The sequence below is a fragment of the Pleurodeles waltl genome, chromosome 4_1 (genome assembly GCF_031143425.1).
Source record: "Pleurodeles waltl isolate 20211129_DDA chromosome 4_1, aPleWal1.hap1.20221129, whole genome shotgun sequence".
Taxonomy (NCBI): domain Eukaryota; kingdom Metazoa; phylum Chordata; class Amphibia; order Caudata; family Salamandridae; genus Pleurodeles; species Pleurodeles waltl.
The window spans coordinates 493,373,377-493,396,157 of record NC_090442.1 but is presented as its reverse complement, the minus strand read 5'-3'; the positions used below and the strand labels follow the sequence as shown (position 1 = coordinate 493,396,157).

Genomic DNA, 22,781 nt, shown 5'->3' with positions numbered 1-22,781 from the left:
ACCACATATCCCAGAAGTTTTATAATCATGCTGAAATAGGTATAATGTGACCTGTTGGGCATCAAGTGAGGATTGCAATGTTGGTGAGAGATGGATTTGATAAGGGCTGGGAATGTTTAATCTTCTTGCAAGAGATTAGATTACATGCTGAAATTGCACATCATTTAAGAAGATTTCCTGTGCATGCAGAACATTAAAACTATATTTCCCACAGGTGCCTATATTCATGTTTTTTTTTTAATCCAGTTATGTTGGACGTCATGAGGGTACTACCTCATCAATAGTTATGCAGTAAGTTGTAAACTTCAACCAAATTGACTTTTGGCAGAGAGACAGCGGTAAGGAAGGCAGACAATAGACATAAATGCATCCAGACGATAAAGCAGAGTTGTGTGGAATGCTAAGGGGACAAAATCAGGGGCATATGAAAGCTGAGTCATTCGGAACACAAAGCAAACAAAAGCGTTCACACACAAGCGTCCAGATGAAAGCAAAGTCACTTGGAACATTCCACCAAGTCCCAGGTCAAACTATTCCATCGAACATAAAGGAAGTCAAAATTGGAGAGAAATTAATAAAGACGTATGAGACTGCCGGCCTTTTCACCCTAAATGGACGGAATCCGGCTGCTATTCCCCCTGCATGGACAAGATCTTCTTGAAAGGTGCTATCAGACCTAGATTACACGCTGGTTAATCCCTCACTGTATAAGCAGGTGAGTGATTTTAGAATCCTGGACCATGCAGAAAGTGACCATAACCCACAGATAATTAATTAATGCCATGCGCAGTGCGCATAAGGAAAGCACTGCATGTAGGAAATCTCCCAAGGATGGAACATTATCAAGCACACTCCGGGAGCAAAGGAAGCTCCTAAAAAAGGAAATATGGTCTTTCAAAATTCTCCAGCAAGAAACACTATGGAACAAAGTGTACTATGCATCAGGGTTACCAGATCCAAAATGCTTTTATAAATTGATTAAAACTATCAAAAAAAGGCCCAAAAGCAGCCCATAACGCTAATACAACCGGAGAAGCCTGGGTTAGTCACTTGAAATCACATTATTAGGGAAAGCCCCACCAGAATAGTTGTGCCAGCTCAATTGATGAATGACACCCAGGAATCTCTCGATTTGAACACCTTGGTGATTACAGCATCAGAGGTAACAAAGATCATCGGGAGATCACAAACTGACTGTGCACCTGGCCCCAATAGACTACCACAAGCACTGTTTAAAGAGTCAGCAAAAGGATGGGTGGATTTCTTGGCTGCAATGTTTAATTATGTTTTGTCAACTGGAATCATCCTTGCTAGTTGGAAGCGCTCAATAATCCACCCTATATTTAAGGGGGCAATGGCTGCCTCTCCAAGCAATTACAGATTATTTGCCCTCCTAGATGTGGACCTCAAATACTTTTCTGTATGCCTGTTACAGCAATTAGAGTCCTGGGCGGTATATAAGGGCAGACTACCAATAAATCAAACAGGTTTTATGTAAAAACCAGGGTACAATAACAAACCTCGTGGTGCTGGGTCTGACCATCAATAGAGCAAAAGGTACCAGGGATCCCATTATATTTGTGCTCCATTGACTTTAAAAAGTGGCCTTCAACTGTGTACCTCATAGCAATCTGTGGGCAAAAGTACAGCAATGGGGGCTTCCCTCAACCATTTTAAACACTATTAGATTACTGTACTCTGATACATGGGTGAAGGTTAAACTTGGGGATGGTTCCTATTTATCCAGGGATGTCAAAACAACAGTTGGTTTTAAACAGTTGGTTTTAAACACAGCTGCGTTTTAGCACCAATTCTCTTTAATCTTTAAATCGCAGACCTCACCACAAGGCTAAACAGCCTGTCTGCTCATCCACCCACCCATGGGGTTATCAATTATCCAACCTGCTATACGCAGATGACCGGCTGTTGCTTAGCAATTCCAGAATAGGTATAAAAAATGAATAATCTAGAAGGGTATACAAAAACAAATGAGCTGGATATAAAGCAGAATAAAACAAAAATTATTGTACTCAACTGCAGACCCTCTAATCAACATAAGTGACATTTAAACGGAAAGATAATAGAGGAAATGGCCACGTATAGGTATTTAGGGCTCAGGATAGACTCAAGAGGGAATTATTCATGTCACAGGGAAAGGATTAAGAACAAAGCACAAGCACTTAATTCCTTTGGGATCCTAGTTAAGATCATCCGCGGGCATACCCTTAAACTGCTAACAGCAGTAATGAGAGAAAAATTATTGCCTAACGTTCACTTATGATACTGAAATAAATCATATAAGCAAGTTTAAGTGAAAGTCAGGTTTCCACACGAAAAAACAGACAGTTAATTGGCAATGTTGCTTAGTGAGACTGGCAGCAGTCATCCAACAATAAGCCATGAGTTAGTTCAATTGGAAGAATGTAATCAACCAAGTTGACAAACTTTATATTGATCCCATGTAGAACTTGAACCAAAGGCGCCAGTTGCGCAAAATGGATCTATGGGGTTTGTACTTTAATCAATCAGGTTCAGGTTGGGGGTGCGGTCCCTCCCCCGACCCCACACGCAAACACCTAAAGGGAGTCCACATAGCACACTCATGGTCAGTGGCGTGTCGTAGTAGGATCTGCAAAAGAAAAAAGTATGACTTTTCTTGCATATAACATTTGTCACCTGAAATGTGCCCTCCTTTCTTTTTTCCTTGTTTCATAATCAGCAGGACGTTATTGGGGCCCTTTGTTTTAATTTCCGCAGGTTCTGGAGGGTCAATTGGGGATTCAACCCACACCTTAGCTCTGAGGTTTTCAGCTGCTGCACCACAGCTTCCCTTTCCTTGCACTGTCAGAAGGGCTGGGACAGACTCCTTCCTTACCAAGCCTCCATTCACTGCACTTATGACAAGTTATGCAATTCTGTCTCCAATCTGTATGAATAAATCACATTCTTCTAGTTATCCGAATAACTTTGATTTCTCCTTAGTAATCTGCAGCAATCACTCCCCCTAAAACCTGATCAATTTGCCATATCTGTCCTGGTAGATTTCCTTTCCCCAACTGATCTTTGACTGTTTGTGGGACAGATCTCTGTTGTGTGTGCTGACAAATATGACATTGCAAAATCACAGTTTTTATCAAATCTAGGGAAATGTGCTTCTCTCTAATCTCTTCCCACCTGTAAGTGGCTTTTTCTCACAGATGTCCACATTTCTGGTGCACCCACTTATTCATCCCCACCAAGTCAGAATTCTGAGTTGACACTTCTGTCTTTGCACTTTTCTCTTTAACCTCTGCAATGGAATTGCACCAGCATTCTAATGAGTCAATGGGACAATGAGCATCCATGACTATGCTCTGTTTTAACATTTCCCAAATTTCCTGCCACAACTCTTTGCTCCTCACCTCCTTTGAATTACTTAACCAGTTATATACAAGCCAGGTGGAAAACCAAACGGCTAATCCATTAACAGTGAACCAAGCATCAGTGTACAAATGACACATCTCAAGCAGCTCTTGCTTTAAAGTCTGACACACATAGTACAACTCTGCATATTGGTTACTTTTTCCTTCTCCTGTGGTAGACAACAACTTTTCAGTAACTGGATTGTATAACACTGCTTTCCATTGTCTTTTAATACCCATGCATTTCAATGAATCATTAGTCAAACAAACACGCTTTCTATCCTCAGGGGACATGAATTCAAATGGTGCACTCAATTTCACTAGTGACTCTTTTAGCTGTGGTACTCCCTGCACCCTCTTCTCATCCTGTAAAGGGGCTTGTGACACATGTTCATGTAGGGCTGTAGTGCCTGTAGGTCCTACTCAAGCCCTGTTTTGTATGTACCAGATCCAAAGTATGACACTAGCCTCTTGTGCCTGTCCCATACTGTGAGATTTAGGTGAACTCATCACCCACTGCATGATTGATATTTCAGATTTCAGAATTACGTTATCATTTAATGTCATTTGCTCAATATTCACTAGAGCCCAATAACAACTCAAAAGCTGTTTTTCAAAAGGAGTACAGCGCTCCACAAAGTCAGATAGTTTTCTAATCCAAAACCCCAGGGGCACCCTTGTCCTCCCCTGTTTCTGCCACATACTCAAGGTGGCAAATTGTTCCTGATTTACAAGTAAATCAGTGTTTCCCTCTTGCACTGTGCACAAATCTAAAGTCTGTTGAATTATTTCATTTGCCAAATCAAAAACACGCAGCTGCTTCTCACTCCCTTCAAACTCATGTTTTTTCCTAGTTACTTTGTACCAAAGTGTTAAGATTTTACTCAGATGAGGGCTATACTGTTTCCAAAAATCAACAAGCTTCTGAAACTCGGTGTCTCTTGCTTAGTGCAAATAATAAGAATCTCTCAAATCTTTTTTTTTACCTGTGACAACATCTGTCTATTTTTTGGATTCCACTGAGTTCCCATAATCTGCACATTTTGTGACAGTACCTCTGCCTTGTCTGAATTAATTTTACACATCGTACTTTGCAAAAGCAGTCTGAATATAACATTGTCAACTTCGTGCTCAGTGTAATTTTTTAAAGAATGCACTTCAACTCCGGCCAAAAACTGTGGGCTGCCCATGCTAACGGAGATCTACGCTCAGCTCATGAGACTCACACTGGCTCCCACCTTTTTTAACCTCCTCATTACTGGAATGGGAAAAGCCAGATTCTCCTGCAACAGCTTTATAGATTTCAGTTTTATCTTGCAATAATTTGTTCTGGCTAATTTGCTCACGTAAATTCTTATTTTCATGTTCTAACTGCTTACATCTCTCAGGCATTTTTCTGTAAGCAGACAAAAGTATCTAAACCCTTCTGTCAAGAACAAAAGCACTCATCCCAAGACTTAGAAAGTCCTGATAAACAAGAAAACATGTTTCTCACAGCACCATAAGGCAGTTTAACTTCACATGCATTTCCAAACATGGTCTGCCGTGCTTCCTTTAAATCCCTAAACAACAAAAAACAATTACACCTTTAAATCATGCACCTCCAATCTCCAATTCCACTCCCAGACTGCCGACTGGACAAAATGTTTTGCTTTCATTAATGACCGAGCTGAAAACAATCTCTGGAATTCACTTCTTAGTTTGAAGAAGACATTTATTATTACTTCACCACGAGGTTCCTGAGAAAGGAGATTAGTAGGTTGGAGGCACACAATTAAATGTAGTCACAGCAATGAAAGGAAAATATATCAGTGATTCTCAATTGCAATGTACATAGCAAATATATGTGATTATATTATAGCATAACTTCAAAGCAAAGAATAAAAGTCAAAATTAATCACCGTAGGGCCTATCACTGTTCTTCATCTTTCTCATGCCTGCAAGTTGATGACTCCAGTTCAACTGTGTGAAAGAGATTTTCCACCCATACGGGAGGTCAGGCAGCTAACGTCCGCTCCTGGCTGAAGTCTCGGACAATTCCCCCTCGCTGCTGCCCAGGGACACCTTTTATAATGAAAAAGCCTGCTAACAGGTCCTTTCCTCTAATAGTCAAAACATGCTGGTTACTGTAGATCAGAGTTGGAAAAGAACAAGCTTGGGAGGGTGGCCAAGTCTCTAAAGCTCGTTCCTTCCCAAGGCTGGGTAGAGGGGAAAAAACACAAAATATATGCTCCCTTATCACACTAGGGTTCGGTGAGAACAAAATACGAAAAACACAGCTTGGTCTACCATGTGGAAAAACACAGCTCATCTGCAATGTCTCAACTGCAATGTCTAACGCCACTATACAGCCCATAGGCAGCTAAACTGAATACAGAATGTAATGTCTAATGCCAATTTAAAGCCAATAGGCAGCTAACCTAAATACAAGATGTAATGTACTACTGGTGAACATTGAACAACTAATATGCGCAGTGGCGAAACACAAAGTCAGTGGTCAAACACAATTAATGGCATAACACTATTCAAAGAAGAAAAACGTTGAAGAAAGAATTCAATAATTTAGGGATTATAACATGCAGACAATCCCTGATCGAAGTACTTGATTCTAGATGTGAAATATTGAATTTTAGGCTGGTCCTATTTTTGGAAATCTTTACTTCTCTTACTGCCCCTTCAACAATCTATGGGATTACGGCAACTGAATTACTAATAGAGCAATTTGGGTCAGGATGCATATACCAGGGATTATGATGTGCATATTGCTGTCAAGTTTTGATTATTTACCATCTAATCAGTACTCAGTCACCTGGCTGTAGGACAGTAATGCACTTTTCTTGGCCAACTTTGTAACTGAATTAAGCTAGCAACTCTTAAATATCAAAAGACTTTTTGATACTCTGTTACTAGGAATCTACAGTTGCCACCCAAAAAACACCTAAAAACTTGATCTAAGGTCTGGCTCCTCCCATTATTATAGCAGATGTGAATAATGTTGGATGAGTTAACTCATGTTTTATAGCCATTTCACTACCCTTTACATGCTCGGAAACAGCTTCATTGGAGGATAATAGGTATAAAGGATGTATGAGGGCAGGTATGTAACTATGGTGGTCATTATGACAATGGCGGGGACTCTTAAAGTAGCAGTAACACTGCCAACAGGCTGGCGGTAATCACAGGCAAAAGTATGACCATGGTGGTGAAACCTCCCATAGACAGCCAATGTACCACACCAACCGCCAGGGTGTTAAAACCACTGACCACGGTGGCAGCCATTAACAGCCAGGCAGAATACAAGGTACAACCCACCATATCATGAAATAGCAAACCTCCATGATTTCTGGGGCGGTACCAACGCCATCAAAACATCAAAATGCTGTTGGAAACAGAAAAAAGAAAACAAATGACTCACCATCAGAAACACAGAGAAGATTAACGCCACCATGAAACCGGAACTTCAAGTCTTCCCAATGCTCCTCTACGCCATGCTCCACCTGGAACATCAACGCCAATGAAGACGACGACGGTGAGTTCAGCCGCCTAGCACATAAGGGAGGGAGGGAGGAAAAGGAGAGTGACACAAACACGCATAACACACACCAGACACACACACGCCATACACACAACCATCTGCAGAGGAAAACCAATCTCACAGGACACATGTCATAATAATGCAAGGACAACATTTAGCCAGAACTGATAGTGTAATTTGTCCACGAGATATGAGAAATTTGAGTAAATGTAAAGAAAGGGCCCAGGGCCAGTCCAAAGTACAAAAGGCCCACATGGCTACAGGGCACAGTCAAGGCCACAACTTGTTCCCTGATGAAACCTGCACTACACAGTGCAGGGGCATCATGTTGGAAATGGGCAGGCACCTCAAGGTGAAGGGGGGTTGGTGGCACCTCAGCTGAAGTGGGGAACTTGCCTACTGATTATGGAGGGGGCTCCATGCCCATTTCCCTTTGCTGGGGAGTGCAAGGCCACAGTCTCTGAGGTGGGAAACTTGCGCACTGGTTCTGGAGGGGGATTCTTGTACAACAGTCCCTGGAGGGTGGCCTACATGCCCTCTGTTGGAGGTGAGGGCTGCTGTGTCCCAGCTGGAAGTGAGGGCTGCTGTGTCCCAGTTGGAGGTGATGGCTGCTGTGTCCCAGCTGGAGGTGAGGGCTCCTTGTCCACTTTTGTTGGAGGGGAGACCCTGCCAGCCTCTGCTGGAGGTGAGGGCTCCTTGCCCACTGCTGTTGGAGGGTGACTCTTGCCTCTCTTAGTTGGTGGAGTGGGAACTTTCCCTTTCTTGGGTGGTGGAGTGGGATCCTTCCCTTTCTTAGGTGGTGGAGTGGGATCCTTCCCTTTCTTGCCCCCATGACTAGGAGGTGCCTCCACTGTCCCCGTGGACTGTTTTGCTGAGGTGCTGGGCTAGGTCATTGTGACCCTGTTCTTATGGGCAGGATGGGGGGGAGGTCAAGCAGGGCGAGGAAAACCTTTGGGATGGTGAGGCGGGATGAGGGAGGATGGATGGGAGTGGAGGTTGAGGGAGTGGTTGTTGAAGGTGTATGTCTACTGGACTTGGGTGCCGGTGTATGGGCAGTGTGCTGATATGAGATGGATGGCTTTTGGGAGTCTGAGTGCGTGCATTTATGTCTCTTAGGAGGAGGGGCAGACAGAGTGAGAGAGGACACAGGGGACTAGTGGATGGATGTTGTGGAGGTGTCTGCAAGTGGGGTGTGTGTGCTGCTTGATGTGGTGATGGTGGTGGTGGCTGTTGATAAAGTGCATGAAGGTGTGAGTGCGGATGTGACAGTGAAGGAGGGGGAGGCAGTGGATGTTGTTGTGTGTGCAACTGTCTGTATGAGTGCTTGTGGCCTGAAGTGTGCTGCCTGTGTTTGTCTGTTCCTCACTTGTCTGATGTTTTGTGTGCATGCTTGTCTGTATGTGTGCATGAGATGGGTTGGGGTTGAAGATATTGGAACTGGTAAGTGGTATTTGGAGGGGGGACGGTAGGGACAGGATCAATGGCTGCCATCAGAGAGGAGGAAAGAGCTTAGAACGATCTCTGTTGGGCCACCAATACTCTGTGAATGCCCTCCAGGAATTGCACTGCTGCATCTGGGATGCCACTGCTTGATGGCATTCACAATGGTTGACTGCCCCACAGAGATGGATCTCAGGAGGTCAATAGCCTCCTCACTAAGGGCTGCAGGGCTGACTGGGGTAGGGCCTGAGGTGCCTAGGGCAAAGGAGATGCCCACCCTCCTGGGTGAGCGGGCACAGGCAACTTGGTGAGGGGCTACTGGGAGGGCGGTGCTGGTACTGGGGTGGCGGCTGTACCTGTAGCTGGGTGGTCTCAGAGGTTTTCACCACCACGAGGGAACTTCCATCAGAGGAGGAATCAGAGTCAGTGTTGTCACCTCCTGTCCCCGCCAGGGTGCTCCACTCACCCTCCATCCCACTGGTTCTCTTGACGTCAGTTGACTCTGATCCCTGGGTCTTGTGGGATGCACCTCCCTCTGTCACCGGTACCCCTGCTCCTCTGTCAGATGGTGCTAATGCACACATGGACAGGATGACAGAAGAAAAAAAGGGGGAGAGAAAATGGTAGCAACGGGTCAATAACAGCACTAACACCACAGACGGCGTACAAATTATCGTCACACCCAGGGATCAGTATTGAGCACCATGCATCCAGTGGCATTCCATTGGCTAGGTACCACAGCAAAATGTGAGCCGCCCCCCTGCCAACTGCACCCCTCTTGGGAGTCACTAAGCCCTGTCTGAGATGGAATGCAACCTAGCTAGGTTACCAAATTTTGCAATACAACCATAACCCTTGAGCTGGATCACGCTGCAATGTCTGACCTGGCAATAAGAGGCATCCACTAACTGACACCCACCACCAGGATCCCATGCCACCTACCAATTATAGTTGTAACTCCCACTATACTCACCCCTTGTAACTGCTGCTGTGCTACTCTCAAGCTCCCATCCAGCTCTGGGTAGACCACCACCAGTATGCAGGCCATCAGGGGGGTCAGGTTCTGTCGGGCACCTCACTCTTATTGGGAGGCCATCCCTAGCCGGGCCTCCGCGGTCTTCGGGGCCCAGCGTCTCAGGTGCTCACACCTTTACCTACAGTGGGTGCTCTGCCTGCTTTGGACCCCCAGGGTCCACACATCCTTGGCGATGGCACGCCACAGTCCCTTCTTCTGATTGATGCTGACCTGCAGAAGAAACACAGACAGGAGGACACCATTACACATGCAATCCATCTTGTGACACATATGGCCCATACCCGCCCACAAATGACACGATGCTTGCACACACATCTCCATGCAACCTTCTCTCATGCATTATGCCCAAAGTATACTCATCTGTTGGTCTGGGGGCCCATACAGCTGTCCATACTGGGGTAGGACCCCATGCACCAAGTGCTCCAACTCCACTGAAGTAAAGGCACAGGCCTTTTCCTGGTCACATGGGCCATGGCAGGGTCCAGACACAGGTCACAGCAGCACACGCAGTGTAGGTGTTGTCCTGTGCAAAGTCAGGAATCAAGTGAGGATTTAGATAGAAAATGACGGTCATGTCCGCGGGAGTGTACACCATCACCGCCGCAGCTGATCCCCATTGGCCACTGTACTCCATAGAGTCCCATATTAGCCAATTAGGAATTGCACGGCGGTGCAAGACCGCCTTCTGCCATGACGCCCAACGTCGGTGGAGTTACCTCACTTCCACCTGTCCCTAGATACAGGACAGATGGTTGCCGTTTCATGGTGGTGGACTACATCAGATAATCCATAACTGCATCATAGCTACCATTTGCACATACATTGACATTCCCATTGTCCCATCACATCAATGTTCAATGTACACTGAGGAGGTGGTTCCATTGTTCAAATTGTGACACCCTGCTCACTCTTGTGTCCCTTAGATACCTACCACTGCAGATGAATAGGAGGAGGAGACAAGACACCGTGTAAAGACCCCTTGTGGACTTGGCTACACTGGAGGACAGGCACATAATACTGACCTGTAGACTGGACAGGGCCACAATCGCAGAGCTGTATGCTCAATTGGAGCCTGATCTGGTATCAGCTATACATCATCTGATAGGTTCTATCAGTGCTCCATTTCCTGCCAACTGGTTCTTTCCAAGTGACAGTGGACTTGGCAGCAGGAATGTCACACCAATGTTCTCAATTGTACTAGCAAGGGTTTTGTCTGCCTTGGTCAAACACATGTGCACCTACATTGCTTTCGCCCAGGTGGATAATTAGGCCACTGTGAAGGCAGGATTGTATGCAATGGGCATATACCCAATATTATTGGGGTACACATGTTGCGTTTGTACCCCCCCACCCGAATGAACAGGTGTTCAGGAATCGGAAGAGTTTCCACTCAATCAATGTGCAAATGGTGTGCCTGGCGGACCAGTACATCACCCATGTCACTGCCAAGTATCCTGGGTCAGTGCATGACAACTTCTTCCTGAGTAATAGCAGCATCCCAAATGTGATGGCACAACTACAAAGGCACAGGGTGTGGCTAATTGGTGAGCCTGACTCCCCACCCAATGTATGTCAGTGTATGCCTTCTGGTGTTAACCCCATACAATTGTATAAGGCTAATGTTTGTCCCTCAATACTTGCAGGTGAATCTGGCTACCCAAACCTATCATGGCTCCTGATCCCTGTGAGCAACGCAAGGACAAGGGCTGAGAATCGTTATAATGATGCACATGGGCGAACCAGGAGAGTTATTGAAAGGACCTTTGGCCTCCTGAAGGGCAGGATCCAATGCCTCCATCTAACAGGTGGATCCCTGTGCTTTCCACATGAGAAGGTCTGCCAGATAGTAGGGGCATGCTGTATATTGCACAACCTGACCCTTAGACAACATGTGCCTTATCTGCAGGAGGAGGAGACTGGAAATGCCCTTGTGGCGGCTTTGGACCCTGAGGACAGTAAGGATGAGGAGGCAGATGATGAGGATGTAGACAATAGAACATCAGTAATACGTCAATACTTCCAATGACACACAGGTGAGACAATGGGAATGACCATTCCTCTGAATATTTATGTTTTCTGTGTGACTGTAGCAGGATGGCATTCGCTTCCTTTTCATCTCTACTTACTGTCACCTATGGCTTCTCATTTTGCAGATGTTGGTGACATAACAACTGTGAACTGATGTGATGACTTCAGACAGCTACGGGCCATCAGTTGTATGCTATCACAGTGTTCAGATAATTTGCACATGAAGTGACTGTTTCCATAAATGCCCATTTTCATCGCATAAAACATTATCACTCAAGTTGTGTTCAAGGGTGTTTATTGTAGTGCAAATAATTGATGAAAAAGTGCAATGGAATGGAGTGATGGTTGAGGAAAGTCCAGTGTTCTGTTCCAGTCTGTTTGTAGCACAGGTCTAGTGTCCAAGGGGCCACAGGAAGAGGCGCAAAGGCAGTTCAAAGTGGTCAAGGTGACAGGGTGGGACAGAAGGGGGGCATTCAGGAGGGTCTTATTTACTGGTGGTGGTGTTTGTCTTTGCAAGTGTCTCTGGCTTCTCTCTGGGTCACGGGGAACGTTTGTGGGTTGGTTCACCTTCTGCAGAGGGAGTGGTACTGGTGGCCTATGGGTCATGTAGCAGGGCCTACTGCCCACTAGCTGCAGCGGAAGTGGTGGGCTGGTTAGTATACTAGCTAGTGGTAGGGGCCCGCTGGTGTGCTGTCCATTCCCTCATGATGTTGGCCATATCTGGCAGTACCCCTACTATGGAGACCATGGTGGTGTTGAGGGCCTCCAAATCCTCCCTGATCTCCTGATGGTGTTCCTCCTGCAGCTGCTTGTTCTCTTGCATGTTGGTAAGGATCTGGCCCATCTTGTCCTGGGATTGTTAGTAAGCCCCCAGGACATTAGTGAATGCCTCCTGGAGAGTCTGTTCCCTGGGCCTGTCCTCCCCCTGGCGCACAGTGGTCCTCCCAATGTCCATGTTCCCCTGTGCCTCTGTCCTCTGAACGGTGTGCCCACTGCCACTGACCCCAGGTCCCTGATCGCCTTGGGGGTGATGTGTGGACTGGGGTCCCTGTACAGGTGGGTACACTGCTGATTGACGTGTCCTGGCAAGAGAGGTGTGGGGATGTTGGCTGGGTCCTGTTGTGTTGGATACTGATGGGGGTGGCTCTGCGGTGGCCGACTGACCAGTGGTCCCTGATGGGTTAGGTAGTTCATCCTGAACCTGAAGTCCAGAGTTACTGTCATCACTGGGGGCATCTTCTGTTGGGGGACTTTATAGTTGTGGCACCTCCTTACTGCTGAGATTGGCTGGGGCACCTGTATGGATGTAGGTGATGTATTATTCTTCATATCTGTGACATATTCTACATCCCTAGCTTCCCCTCTATTGTTGCTGTTGCCCTGCCACCTTTGTCTGTCTATGGTGATGTATTGTGAGATTGTTAGTTCTCCATGCTGTGCATGCATAGGTGATGGGTGTACATGCAGGGCTGGGAGGTCTATCCACGTGTTGGTATAGCATGCAGGGCTTGGCATTGGGGTTAGTCAGATGTGTAGGTGCAGTGTGTGGGATGGAGTGGACTGATAAAAGTGAGGGTGAGGGGGTGTGATGGCATGCAGGTCTGGGGTGACTCACCAGTGCCAGTTTTCCAGCTACTCCAGTGAGTCCTTCAGGATGCAGTGTTGACAAGAATTACTCCTCCCATGCTGTGAGCTGTGGGGGAGGAGGTAGGGGTCTACCGCCAGTCCTCTGGATGGCGAGCTGGTACCTTGCTGCTATGGAACGTACCTTCCCCCGTAGGTTGTTCCACCTCTTCCTAATATCAACCCTTGTTCTTGGATGCTGTCCCACGGCATTCACCCTGTCCACGATTCTCCGCCATAGCTCCATCTTTCTGGCAATGGGTATTTGCTGGACCTGTGCTCCAAACAGCTATGGCTCTACCCTGACTATTTCCTGCACCATGACCCACAAATCTTCATCAGTGAAACGGGGGTGCCTCAGTGGGGACATGTGTGTTGTGTGTTGTGAAGAGGGTGTTGAGTGATTTTTCATTTTTGTGTCTGCACTAAATGTGGAACTGAGTGATTTGGTGTGTGTGTGTGTGTGTGTGTAGTTGTCTCAGTGGTCTTCGTGTTAGTCTTGTGGCAATTACTGGTGTTCATGAAGGGTTGTATGTAATGTGGGTTTGTGTTTTATAGTGCTACGGGTGGGTGAGTGTGGTGCGTGTATCGGTATCAGGTGTGTGATTTTTGTTTAGGCCAATATTGTGTTATTTTGTATTGGGGTGACCATTCTGGGCACGCCGTGGGTACCGCCAATGGTTTACGGCCATTGAATATCCACTGTGGTGATTAGTGGGTCATAATGTGGTGGGCATTGTTTTGTTGGCGTAACGGTATGGGTGCTCGTACCGACCCTTTACCACTGACTTTTGGGCTGGCGGATTTGTGTATGTGGCAATATTCTGTTGGTTTAGTGTGTGTGTGTGTCATAGTATAGACAAACAGATATTCGCCAACGTGGCGGTATGTTGGCGGCCGTCACCCTGGCGGAAAGCGGTATTTACCGCCAATGTCATAATGAGGGCCTATGTGTTTTGTCTCATTTTTTTTAATCATATTTATATTCGCAAACAGTCTTATGAGGAGTTCACATGTTTTTTGCACTGATTATGTCCTTCGTTATTTATTGTACTTATGTCTTGTGCTATTTTATGGGTGTGAAATATTTTATGGCTTTTGTTAACTGATAAATTAATAAATACACACACATATTAAAATTAAGAAGTGTGGCTCAGAAGGTGCAGACATTGGTGAGTGCAATATTAGGCACTACAATGTTTTGAAAAAGTATCTAGTCTTAAAAATCTCTTTGTCATTTCTCTGTATCATCTTCTTCCACAGCGAGAATTGGCTCATCAATTGGGTGAGAGTCCCTAAGCGTTATCCCCATTGGATGTATGACGAACGGAATAAACACTCTTTTTTAATGAGTGTGAAGTGACTCAAGCCCTGTTACGTGTGCTTTTTCTGTGTTTACTGTACACCAAGTCCCACAATGAGAGGATCTGGTAGGTGCACTTTGTTGAAAAAGCTACACCTAAGTGAAGTTTTATTTAAAAACATCCCCATTGATGCCTTTATATTGACCTTTTTCAGGCATACACAACTTATTTTTTAATTTTGAAATGTACCAACCCTGATGAAGATCTCACAAATTAATTGTCCCCCACAGAGATCAAAACACATTTGCTTAGCTCAAGGAGTGCTTGGGTGCCTTTTCTTCAAAAGAATGAACCATAACATGCTTAAGAACACACCATATGGCACCAAAGCAGGGTACCCCCTTAATGAACTGCCTTACATTAAGCGAGGACACTAGCTCAGTACCATGAGGAATGGGTCAGAGAAGGCCCACAGATGAAATGTGTTAAATATTTTGAAAAATGCTACCAACATGTGACAAGATTGTTTTGAAAAATGATATTAATATGTGATAATAATTGTTAGTTTCATATGCACATAACACTACTTTTTGTTATTTTGTGATTTTGTTCAGTGCTAAATTTATTTAAAGTGATAAACACATAAATATTCTATAGCACAGTTTGGTATTTGCTGAATAATATTGAGCTGTGGCAAGTTGAGTTGTCCCTTGAAATCTTCAAATGATTGTTTTATTAATATGCATATTGACATGGTGAAAATGGTCTGCATGTGTTATCTTTCTTTTCTTATGCTGGCCCACTAGTAGCATTAAATTTACATGATGTAAATACATGTAGTACCACTTTACTAGAGACTTACAAGTAAATTAAATGTGCCAGTTGGGGTATAAGCCAATGTTATCATGTTTAAAGGAGAGAGCACAAGCACTTTTGCACTAAGTAGCAGTGATAAAGTGTGCAGCGTCCCAAAGGTAAAAAAACACAGGGCTCAGAAAACAACAAGGTGAAGTCAAAACACTTGGGATGACCCTACAGAAAGGGCCTAGTACAACAATTACACAAAAGAGAAAAAGGAAATCAATTAATGCTGATATCAGATGGAATACATTCATTCAAATTGATAGCAGCCCCAATTTAGTTTTGTACTTTAGTAGTATCTATATTGTTTTATTACCTGTTTTTTCAACCAGGCTTAATCTGCTCATTAAAAAAAATATATAACAATGGCATATCCTTGCCTTTCCATGATCCTGTAATTTGGCAACAAGCTTCTAGCATAGCAATGAACTATTAGTTTGCTTACAAAAGCAAATATGCAATTAGGATAAACTTATTTTCTTGTGCACACCATTGTCTTATGGCTCCATGTCCCTTCTCCTGAGCAACTAGGGCATTGGGAATTTGCTGATGCAAGAAATCGGGTTTATAATATACTAGCCATTGTGCAAGTATTTTTTTAATCAGTATTTCACAAAGCATTAAAACTGTAATCTGAGGCTTCCTTCCAAAATTTCCAAACTTATACAGGGTCCTTCTGAGCTTTCTATTTATTTTGAATTTGCTTATCATTCCATCTTTTATAATATTTACATAAAAAATATCATACCCATTGACCAATGCCCTGTTACCTAGGTTTTTCTATGAACACTGGTTCAGCAAAAGATTAGGAATTTTAAATTTCATTGAAGGGTGACATTTGCAACTGGGAAAAACTGTGTCATCTGACTTCAATAATTTTACATCTTTGTTCCCTTCAAATAAGACTCCTTTTTGTTCTCCAACTGCCTATTTACCCTTTACTTGATTTACCCAATAATATATTTCTGTAGGTGTTAGGTTTCCTCAAACTACTTATTTTGGGGTCTCTACATAGGAATAAGAGATATGTAACCTTCTAATTAACTATTTGTAGCATGTGACACTAATTTGGGGTTATGTGGATTTTGTTTAAGAAAAAACAATTGTGTACTTTTTTCTGCTTGCACTTAAGTGAAGAAATACTTATCCAAAAACCTTGTTTCTATAAAAAATGTATTACATGTCATGCTGTATGATGATCTCTAAAATCAGAGTGAACCAATTATGACTTTGGCAGTCCCTTAACAGGACCGCCAAAGGCCCGGGGAGGACACCACTGCCATGGTGGTAATGTCCTCCCTGAGCATATTACAATGTTCCTACTAGGCTGACAAGCAGGAACATTGTAATACCCATTTCTGCAAGGCTGACCGGTGAGTGCAGTACTAGGATATTGGCCTCGGCTCCTTTAAGGAAGCCAATGCCCTAGCACTCCAGCACCCTCAGAATGCCCACAGTCTGCAAAGCAGGCAGATGCCTATGCCGATGGTGCTTGGCAGGAGGGCCCCTGCACTGCCCGTGCAGTGGGCATGGGCAGGGCCGGTGCCCCACGGTGGCCCCCAGCACTGGCTTCCCACCAGCCTTTTTGTGGTGGGGTTCCCGCCATGAAAAGGCTGTCAGAATGTGGGTTTGTAATCAGCCAGGTGGTGTTGAGTTCAGGCCCCGCCCTGGGTGAGTATAACTCAGGCCACCATCACCAAGTCGGGAACCATGTTCCCATTGGAGATGGTGGTAACCTGGCGAGTCCGCCTGACAGGGTTGTAATGTGGTGGTCAGACCGCCACGTTTGTGACAGTGTGTCCATCCACGCAAGTCTGGCAGTCCTCGGACCCCAGACTCGTAATCAGGTTCATACTTTTTTTATACCAATCCTTGGCTGTTTTTGTCCCCACGAGAAAAACCTTATTGCCTTCTCCTTTTTTCAAAAAAATATGTTCATATAAACTGCGTGAAACTGATCTAAATAAAAATAAACACAATGGAAGTATGTTAATTATGTCTGGCATTAGCCACAACCTTTTGCTTTTACTAAAGAAATATGTATGATATACTCACTTAAAGGGGTTTCCAGCCATCTCAGTTCATCCTTTGATCTGTTGTGTCATTCACATTCTAGTTCCACCCACTACAGCATACAGCATGTTGCAGTGTCTCAACCTACTTCAGTCACTAGCTAACTTCATTTTGAGTGGCTGCATTTTGCTCTATCACGAGGAGCACATCGGCAAACAATGTAGTTCCCTTCAGTGCCAGTTTTTTGTTTTTGTTAGATTATTGTTGCCTTTGTTTTTAGATCCTGCTGCGTTTGTTGTGAGCACAGGACACATTCCAGCTTTACTCAAATTTATGTCATAGCATATAAAACAATAATAATAGTACAGTAATAAATACACAGGCATTAAAACAGACATTTCATGGGCTTTAATTAAAAACAAACGACAACAGTTCCAACAGTTTAAACTGACTGTGATCATGTTTGCAGTAAAGATTTAACTAAAATAATTTAAATTAGCTTTAAAACAAAATAAAGAAACATGCCGCATAGAGATCAGTGTAGGGTGTACTGTCATAAAGCCAAAACAATCAGACATTAAAACATACATCCTGGAGCTGACCTGGTAATACTGTATCATATTGAATTTAAATTTTTTAAAAAAACACTGGTGCATATACAGGAAAATGTACTAATATAATTCTTTGAAGGTATCAGAGAGGGCTTCTGGTTGCCTTCTCGTTACAATCCAGGCGTTCATCATATAACTTGCTATAGACTTATTGTTACCACTCTGTCATCCCATTTCTAGGGGATGCTGTAAAGGGACTATTTATAGTCCCTTGCTGACTCCTGTTTGTTTCTCTTTTCGCTATGGTATGCTTTTGAAGAATTACATTTGCTTCCTAGGACTGCAAATCCCATAATGCACAGCCTGGTAGTCAGGAAAACCTGGATTCTGTTATATATTGTTTTCTATGGGAGAAGTCCAGTTGCTTCTTTTCACCGGATCCTCTCCTCCAGGACTTATAAGTGTCTGAAACTACGCACACCTGAGACCTCTCCTGTGCAGTCCAGTCATGTGATTCCACCTGGGGGTTGCTGCAGCCTGGAACTGCTTATAAGCAGCTATTTTCTGAAGACCCTCGTTGTGCATTGGAGTTCAATTAATTTATGTTACAGATCCCTTATCGGATGGTATTCCAGTCTTGTTCGTGTTTTGTTTCAGCTTGAACCTGTTACCTGTTTCTCTGCCCTGTTCCTGATTGTTCTAGCCAGAGTCTGCTCCCTATCTCTTAGCCTTGTACCTGTTTGTTTCTTCCAGAGCCTACTCCCTGTTTCTCAGTTCTGTTCTTGCCTTGTTTCATCCTGAACCTGCTCTCTATTTTCTAGTCCTCTTTATTGCTTATTCCTTCTCCCTGTATTCCAGGCCTGTCCTTGCTTGTTCCAGTCAGTGCCTTCTTCCTGTTTCCCATTCTTGTTTCTGTTTGTTCCAGCCAGAAGCTTGCGCTCTGTTTTCCAGTCCTATTCCTGCCTTTGCTTCAGCCTGAGCCTGTTCCCATTTCCTGCCCCTGCCTCCTAGTTTGTTCTTTCTGTTTACGTTTCATCTTGAGTATTTGTGTCTTCACCTGTGTATGAGTGTTTTCATTTGTACTGGGGTTGGCTCCTGGTTTCCAGGAGGCAATTCCAGCCCCCATCCTTTGTCTAGTGTTGTACATAGTCTTTAGTGCTGAACAGTGACAGTGTGCTATTGCTGTTTTTCCAGTAATTGCCACCGTGTTTCCAGGTGGACCCACAAGGGCTTGTCTTGTGTATGTAACTACAATCCTTGTTTGTGCTCTAAGGGTCCAGAGACAGAATCACTTCTGCTGCCTCCTTTCTATGGGGCTTGCAGGGTGACTATCTGTAAGAGCAATCTGCACAGAGGCATTGACATTTCCTTTTCTTGTGGGAAGTTCTGAGCCCTACCCTGTGTACAACCTTAGTGGTAACCCCAGTGTGTTTGTCCATTAGTAATCCGTTTCCTGTTTGTTCACACTAAGGTTGCTCTCCTTTTACTTTCCTGTTTGCTGTGCCTGTCCATAGCTGCCCTTTCCCATGTATGCCTTTAGCTGATCTTCTGCCCCAGTACACTATCTCTTTGGGAAATTCTGTGACCTCAAGGGGTGCCCCAACCAGAGTCCTGATCGGACCCGCCCAAACCATTGCACTTATATATTACCAGGTTAATCTTTCTGAATCAGTGTGCTAGTGCTTTTGAACAGGTTACAATTGAGAACTGCTAGAACAACAATACGAGCTATTTAGAATGTAAGTGCTGGACTTTGGTGGAAAAATAGCATGAAATGTGTTACTGTCTCCCAACCTCAAAATAGCATGAAATGTGTAACTGTCTCCTGACATCCAAACTCACAGAGGTTGGAAACAGAGTGGTTTGCAGCAAATTTAGGCAGGTAGGATCTGGTAGGTAAAGTGCCTAATCAAATTTTAAATAGGCCTGGGCAGAGTTCATAGAGTGCCAGGACTTCTACCCATTCTGAAAAATCAGAGTGAGTAGCATCATACTGAGTGCCTGAGGGTGCTAACTTCTTTCTGCTGCTCGAGTAGATTTTCTACTCGAACTGCAGCTCCCTCAACACGAACGTCAGCTTTTTCAACGTGAGTGGGCGTGACTTGCTGCTAATGCCCACAATCAGAAATCTTACTTGTGCTTGCCAACTTACTGACTTTTCTTGCTCGTGCTCACAAATGAAGCATTAGAGAGCCACGCAAGAGAAAAAACTCCAATCTGCTGAGTTTTTCAGAACTGTACATGGAGTAAGGAAAACTCCGCCAGCAGAGCAGAATTCTTTGCTAACCCTACTTTTAAACATAAAGGCGGTCATTCCAAGTCTGGACGGGAGGCAGGCGGGAACCGCCATTTGGCTGCTACGCGGCCAAAAGACCGCTGCCGCAATTACAACCTTCCCGCTGGGCCGGAGGGCGCTAACCATGTTAGCGCCGGCCGGCACAGCGGGAAGGAGGCCTGCAACACAGAAGCCGGCTCCGAATGGAGCCGGCGGTGTAGCGGCCGTGCGACGAGTGCAGTTGCACCCGTCGCGCTTTACACTGTCTGCTTGGCAGACAGTGAAAAGCCGACCGGGGCCCTATTCGGGGGCCCCTGCACTGCCCCAAGATACCCGTTACCGCCAGCCTCTTCCTGGCGGTGACAACCGCCAGAAACAGGCTGGCGGTAAGGGGGTCAGAATCCCCATGGCCAGATAGCCTTAGGATTTTTGTTTTTATTCTTTTGGAGTGTTAGTGAAAGTACCTCCTCTCGTCTAAGTTACATTATTTTTTATACCTTCCTAAATTGGTGAAATTTGATATCAAATTGAAAGCTGGATGAATATTTGACTGTTGACACTGTGGAAAAAAGACCATATTACCTTCATACAACTGTTAGTATATGTTGCCCTGAAGAGATTTTAGTTTTGGACTAGCTTGAAGGCAATTGTGAATGGTTTAATGGATAGAGCGAAAAAGCTTGGTGACATTGGATACCCATGATGAGTTTCCCTGATGATGAATATGTAATTCACCAGTTGATTGTTTATTACTAAACAGCCGAGGATTTAGCTTACAGTTCAGCTATCACCCTCATCAGCTGGGTGGCAAAGCCTATTGTTCGTAATACCTCAAAGAAGGATTCCCACCTGACAAGGCCAAATGCTTTCTCTGCAACTATAAAACAATAGACGATGAATTATGAGAAGTCAAAAGAGAGTCAATTTCTTCACTGCAATGTTGGTATTTGTATATAATTGTCAACAGAGCACAAACCCATTTTGATCTGTATACAGCAATAAAGAGGAATGAGCTATTATCTGTGTAGCTATTATTTCTGACAGCATTTCATAATTACTGTTAAGCAATATATTAGGTCAGTAGGAGCTAGGATCTAGGGGATTTTAAACTTTCTTCAGAAAACATATTAGTGTGCCCTTAGCAGGTGTTTGTCTAAACTTTAGAATTTGGTTCCAACTTTTCCTCAGCAAGCATTTTAGTGCATGTTCATAAAACCCTTGTAGATTTCAGCAAGGAATCTGACTAGTTTACAGTCAGGTAGACTGTTGCCTGCAGCCACTATTTCTTCCTGATTGAATGGGACAGTTAAAGTGTGTGCATCCTCTTCAGTAAATAAAGGGAATTCTAACTGCTCTAAAGAGTTCTTATTTTCATTAGGATAGTAGTTTGACAATGATATGTATTTTCAAAGTGTTATAAAAAATTTCAGTCCATTTCTTTAGGTTCTGAGATAATCTGACCATTTTTCATGTCTACAATGGAATTAATTATATGTTTAGCTTTAGACTTTCTAGTCCATAAAGCAAGAATTTTGCTTGCTGTCTCCCCTCGTCATAAAGTTCCTACCCCATTGTATATATATATATATATATATATATATATATATATATATTACACTTAAATCACTTTTACTTTTGGGCTGTGACAGGAGTCATGAGCTGAGACTGCCGGGATGGCCTTGGAGTGCCCCGGGGGTACGACCAACAGCATTCTTCCAGACACAGGAGACGAGTTCAACAGAGAGAGAGAAGGAGAAGAGCAGTGACACCACCACGCTCCAGGAGGAGCGTGGCTCATACAGGTACGGAGTTGCGTATGAGGTTCATTAGTACCTCCAAGTCAGAAGGTGGAGAAGGAACAGGGAATGTGTAAAAAGGGGGGGAGATAAGGACACATCGATTAATCCTGAATGTTTTGTTGCTAATAGTATGCACTTGGGTTGTGTGATTTTTTTTCCCTCTTTCTTTCTTCTCTTATTCTTTACTAACCCAGTGATACCAACTCCTGAACAGGAAAGCACTTCTGGGGAGCACTTTAACTAATAAAACCACCCCACTAACTAACCCTTAGGAATAGACATACAAATATAGGGAAGGAGAACCTATACTAAAACCGCTCACCAATCCCACGACAACCCTAAAAAAAGAAGTGAAAGAAAAATATCATAAATATCACAAACATGGTGTAAAACACAAATACCACACAAAGAAAGTGGAAAACAAGTGCAGAGAGGAAGAGTGATTAACCAAACAAAACAATTCACTTACCTGTGATAGCGGTTTTTATAATTTGTTTTCCTTTTTCTCCTTTCTCTCTCTCTGCCTTTGCAGGAGTTCTTCCGGGAGCCACAGCACCTTCCCTAAAGAGGATTAGAAACATAAGAAGACCCATGAACCAAAGGAGAAAGCCCTACGAGAATAACAATATTAACTTATACTTATTACTTGAAGGACTTTCTTGCCATAGACTTATATAATACTTGACCACTGTTGTATGGAAATAATTAAACTCATACATCACCAGAATCGGAGCAATCTATGTTTTACTTATCTGTTGCATGGCTGTTTCCCGATTTATGTATTAGTATTTAGAAGCAATCTCATTCAAAACATCTTCTGCTGCGTTTAACTTATTATATACTTGTATTAAATTATAAATTAGTGTTACTTTTCTTAAGCTCTTGGTTTTGAAAAGGTTGCAGCTACCTTGAAAG

At 44.0% G+C, this 22,781-nt stretch overlaps 1 long non-coding RNA gene across 1 annotated transcript in view; it reads left to right on the top strand.

Moving 5' to 3' along the window:
• Positions 1–22,544, top strand: part of LOC138288529 (uncharacterized) — a 54,260-nt gene extending 31,716 nt beyond the window's left edge. Inside the window, exons 3-4 of the long non-coding RNA XR_011202440.1 lie at positions 21,717–21,869; positions 22,399–22,544. This is a non-coding gene — a long non-coding RNA (uncharacterized lncRNA). The remainder of the gene's footprint in view (positions 1–21,716; positions 21,870–22,398) is intronic.
• Positions 22,545–22,781: the final 237 nt, after the last annotated feature.